Here is a 6000-nt window from a genome sequence, read left to right on the forward strand (position 1 = left end):
TAGGTCAGTAGGTCTAAAAATAGAAAAACCTTGTGACCTCTCTAGAGGCCATATTTTTCAAAAAATCTTCATGAAAATTGGTCAGAACATTCACCTTGATAATATATAGGTCAAGTTCGAAACTGGGTTACATGCCATCAAAAACTAGGTCAGTAGGTCAAATAATAGAAAAATCTTGTGACCTCTCTAAAGGCCATATTTTTCATGGGATCTGTATGAAAATTGGTCTGAATGTTCATCTTGATGATATCTAGGTCAAGTTCGAAACTGGGTCATGTGCGGTCAAAAACTAGGTCAGTAGGTCTAAAAATAGAAAAACCTTGTGACCTCTCTAGAGTCCATACTTGTGAATGGATCTTCATAAAAATTGGTCAGAATATTCATCTTGATGATATCTAGGTCAGTTTCGAAAGTGGGTCACGTGTCTTCAAAAAGTAGGTCAGTAGGTCAAATAATGAAAAAACCCTGTGACCTCTCTAGAGGTCATATTTTTTAAAGGATCTGTATGAAAGTTGGTCTGAATGTTTATCTTGATGATATATAGGTTTGAAACTGGGTCAACTGCATTCAAAAACTAGGTCAGTAGGTCTTAAAATAGAAAAACCTTGTGACCTCTCTAGAGGCCATACCCTTGAATGGATCTTCATGAAAATTGGTCAGAATGTTCACCTTGATGATATCTAAGTCAAGTTTGAAACTGGGTCACGTGCCATCAAAAACTAGGTCAGTAGGTCAAATAATTAAAAAAAACTTGTGACCTCTCTAGAGGCCATACTTTTCATGGGATCTATATTAAAGTTGGTCTGAATGTTCATCTTGATGATATCTAGGTCAAGTTCGAAACTGGGTCAACTGCGGTCAAAAACTAGGTCAGTAGGTCTAAAAATAGAAAAACCTTGTGACCTCTCTAGAGGCCATACTTTTCATGGGATCTGTATGAAAGTTGGTCTGAATGTTCATCTTGATGATATCTAGGTCAGGTTTGAAACTGGGTCAACTGCGGTCAAAAACTAGGTCAGTAGGTCTAAAATTTGAAAAATCTTTTGCCCTCCCTAGAGGCTATATTTTTCAATGGATCTTCATGAAAATTAGTCAGCATTTTTATCTTGATGATATCTAGGTCAAGTTCAAAACTGGGTCACATGAGCTCAAAAACTAGGTCACTTTGTCAAATAATAGAAAAAACGACGTCATACTCAAAACTGGGTCATGTGGGAACAGGAGAGCGATTCAGGACCATCATGGTCCTCTTGTTTACATTCTTTTCGTATTAGGGTAAATAAAAATGACATGCTTTCTGAATGTGGGCTGATATACGAATGAATAGTTGATTGTATAAACTGTTTTTCTATGAAGCGTTTGCCTTTTTATCTCACCTGAGCATGAAGTGCTCAAAGGTGAGCTTTTGTGATCACCCTGTGTCCATCGTCCGTCCGGCGTCGGCTTCAACAATTTGACTGTTAACACTCTAGAGGTCACAATTTTGGCCCAATCTTAATGAAACTTGGTCAGAATGTTACTCTCAATAAAATCTTGGACGAATTCGATATTGGGTTATCAGGGGTCAAAAACTTAGGTCACCAGGTCAGATCAAAGGAAAAGCTTGTTAACATTCTAGAGGCCACAATTTTGGCACAGTCTTAATGGAAGTTGGTCAGAATGTTACCCTAGATAAAATCTTGGACGAGTTCGATATTGGGTCATCTCGGGACAAAAACTAGGCCACCAGGTCAAATCAAAGAAAAAGCTTGTTAACACTCTAGAGGTCACAATTTCGGTCCAATCTTAATGAAACTTGGTCAGAATGTTACCCTCAATAAAATCTTGGACGAGTTCGATGTTGGGTCATCTGGGGTCAAAAACTAGGTCATCAGGTAAAATCAAAGGAAAAGCTTGTTAACACTCTAGAGGTCACAGTTTTGGCACAATCTTAATGAAAGTTGGTCAGAATGTTGCCTTCAATAAAATTTTGGACGAGATCGCTATTGGGTCATATAGGGTCAAAAACTAGGTCACCAGGTCAAATCAAAGGAAAAGCTTGTTAACACTCTAGAGGTCACAATTTTTGTCCAATCTTCATGAAACTTGGTCGGAATGTTACCCTCAATAAAATCTTGGACAAGTATTATATTGGGTCATCTGGGGTCAAAACTAGGTCACCAGGTCAAATCAAAGGAAAAGCTTGTTAACACTGTAGAGGCCACATTTATGACTTATCTTCATGAAACTTCGTCAGAATGTTAATCTTCATGATCTTAAGGTCCAATTTGAATCTGGGTCATGTACAAAATGTAGGGTCAAAAACTAGACCACCAGGTCAAATCAAAGGAAAAGCTAGTTAATACTCAGAGGCCACATTTATGACATATCTTAATGAAACTTGGTCAGAATGTTAATCTTGATGATCTATAGGTCAGATTCAAATCTGGGTCAGGTGGGGTGAAAAACTAGGTCACTAGGTCAAATCAAAGGAAAAGCTTGTGAACACTCTAGAGGCCACATTTAAGACTGTATCTTTATGAAACTTAGTCAGAATGTTAATCTTGATCATCTTTACGTCAAATAAAAGTCTAGGTCATGTGGGGTCTTAAACTAGGTCACTAGGTCAAATCAAAGGAAAAGCTTATCAACACCCTGACGGCCTTATTTATAACTGTATCTTCATGAAACTTAGTTAGAATGTTAATCTTGATGATCTTTAGGTCAGTTTCGAATCTGGGTCATATGGGGTAAAATGCTAGGTCACTGGGTCAAATCAAAGGAAAAGCTAGTTTACACTTTAGAGGCCACATTTATGACCATATCTTAATGAAACTTGGTCAGAATGTTAATCTTTATGATCTTTAGGTCAATAGGTCAGGTGAGCGATACAGGGCCTTCATGGCCCTTTTGTTAGTTCACCTTTTCGTGCTCAAAGGTGAGCTTTTGTGATCGCCCGTCTTCCATTAGCAGTCCGTCCGTCATCTTCGACAACAATTTGACTGTTAACACGCTAGAGGTCACAATTTGGGCCCAATCTTAATAAAACTTTAGTCAGAATGTTACTCTCAATAAAATCTTGGACAAGTTCGATATTGGGTCATCTGAGGTCAAAAACTAGGTCACCAGGTCAAATCTAAGTAAAAGCTTGTTAACACTCTAGAGGCCACATTTATGACTATAATTATCTTCATGAAACTTTGTCAGAATGTTAATCTTGATGATCTTTGTGACCCAATATTTATGAAACTTAGTCAGAAAGTTTGGCTTGATGATTTCTAGGTCGGGTTTGAATCTGGGTCAGATGGGATCAAAAACTAGGTCACCAGGTCAAATCAAAGGAAAAGCTTGTTAACACTCTAGAGGCCACATTTGTGACTCTATCTTCATGACCGTCGTTTATATGACTGAAAAATTGTTGAAAAAGACGTTAAACCCGAACACACACACACACTGTCTTCATGAAACTTGGTTATAATATTAATCATGACAATCTTTAGGTCAAGTTTAAATCTAAGTCAAGTGGAGTCAGAAACTAGGTCACCAGGTCAAATCAAAGGTAAGGCTTTTTAACACTCTAGAAGCCACATTTATGACTATATCTTAATGAAACTTGGTCAGAATGTTAACCTTGATGATCTTTAGGTCAAGTTCAGATCTGGGTCTGGTGGGGTCAAAGGAAAAGCTAGTTAACACACTAGAGGCCACATTTATGACCGTACCATTATAAAACTTGGTCAGAATGTTAATCTTGATGATCTTTAGGTCAAATTCAAATCTGGGTCAGATGGGGTCAAAAACTAGGTCACCAGGTCAAATCAAAGGAAAAGCTTGTTAACACTCTAGAGGCCAAATTTATGACTGTATCTTCATGAAACTTTGTCAGAATGTTAATCTTGATGATCTTTAGGTCAAGTTCGAATCTGGGTCATGTGGAATGTGACCTACTGACCTACTTATTTGTTTTTATGCCCCGGCATCTGCTGATGCGGGAGGCATATAGTATTTGTCCGTCCGTTCGTTCGTCCGTCCATCCGTCCGTACGAGGTTAAACAAATGGGACCGTTTCGTCTAGCATCAATACCCCTAACTAGAATGACTTGATACTAATGCAGATGTAACCTGTGACCATTCCTCATCTTCAGACATCACCTGACCTCAGTTTGACCTTGAAGTTGACCTCGTTTTGGACTTGGGTTGCTTTGTATCGACAAGGATGCCACCGGGGGCATCAAGCGTTTATTGAACGCAGCTCCTTGTTTAAGATACAGCCTTGAAATTTGGATTACCTATACAGTTTTGTACGCCGATCTTTAAAATGACTTCAGTGACCATGAATGTGACCTACTGACCTACTTTCTTCAGGTGAGCGATACATGGCCTTCAGGGCCCTCTTGTTTACTATTTTAAGACGGTTAAGTTTGATGTAACTTGACCTTTGAATCAGTGACTCCAAAATCGTGTATTCACAGCGGAAGAATGCATTGTTTGAAAAATTTAAAGAAGTCGAATGCTAAATTGAAACAAATAAGGCTTAAAAGAGGTAACAAGAAATGTCTCGCTTTCACTTTGTTCGTGTTTTACAGTGCGTTTTTAGCTCGACTATTCGAAGAATAGTCTAGCTATTCTACTCAGCCTGGCGTCGGCGTCGGCGTCGGCGTCACACCTTGGTTAAGTTTTTGCATGCAAGTACATACAGCTATCATTTAAAGGCATATAGCTTTGAAACTTATTTATTCTTTTTCTAGGTCAATTACCAACCTCACTGGGTCAAGTTCCATAACTCTAACATGTATTTTGAGCAAATTATGCCCCCTTTTGGACTTAGAAAATTCTGGTTAAAGTTTTACATGCAAGTTACTATCTCCAAAACTGATGCAGATATTGAATTGAAACTTCACATGTGTCTTCGGGGTTATAAAACTAGTTGATAGCACCAAGTCCCATAACTCTGACCTTCATTTTGGCCAAATTATGCCCCCTTTTGGACTTAGAAAATTCTGGTTAAAGTTTTGCGTGCAAGTACATACAGCTATTACTAAAAGGCATATAGATTTGAAACTTATTTTTTCTTTTTCTAGATCAATTACCTACCTCACTGGGTCAAGTCCCATAACTCTGGCATGTATTTTGGCCAAATTATGCCCCTTTTGGACTTAGAAAATTCTGGTTAAAGTTTTTGCGTGCAAGTACATACAGCTATTACTAAAAGGCATATAGATTTGAAACTTATTTTTTCTTTTTCTAGATCAATTACCTACCTCACTGGGTCAAGTCCCATAACTCTGGCATGTATTTTGGCCAAATTATGCCCCCTTTTGGACTTAGAAAATTCTGGTTAAAGTTTTGCGTGCAAGTACATACAGCTATTACTAAAAGGCATATAGATTTGGAACTTATTTATTCTTTTTCTAGATCAATTACCTACCTCACTGGGTCAAGTTCCATAACTCTTAACATGTATTTTGAGCAAATTATGCCCCCTTTTGGACTTAGAAAATTCTGGTTAAAGTTTTACATGCAAGTTACTATCCCCAAAACTAATGCAGATATTGAATTGAAACTTAACATGTTTCTTCGGGGTTATAAAACTAGTTGATAGCATCAAGTCCCATAACTCTGATATGTCCCCTTTTGAACTTAAAACTCTTTTGATATTTAACATTTTGGGTAATAATTTCCAGCTTCTGTGACAATATTTCGAATAGTCGAGCTTGGCTGTCTTATGGACAGCTCTTGTTTATTTTGTCTGTTACATATTGTATAAATTGCCTATACATTGCTTAAAGCTCACATGGATGGACTGCTTATGGCAAGATTGTACAATAACCATGGCAGTATTGCATAAAATCTTTGGCAATATTTTCAGATATAGTTAAATGTGAAATATATATATTTATAATATCTGATCAGAAAGAAATTTAAACAAAGGTACCGTTAAGATTATTTTATCTCTAAACCTTGGTTTTGTTGTTGATAAAATACAAAAGAGAAAACTAGCTAAAACAATGCATTGTTCAG

This window comes from Mercenaria mercenaria, chromosome 16 (genome assembly GCF_021730395.1).
Source record: "Mercenaria mercenaria strain notata chromosome 16, MADL_Memer_1, whole genome shotgun sequence".
Taxonomy (NCBI): Eukaryota; Metazoa; Mollusca; class Bivalvia; order Venerida; family Veneridae; genus Mercenaria; species Mercenaria mercenaria.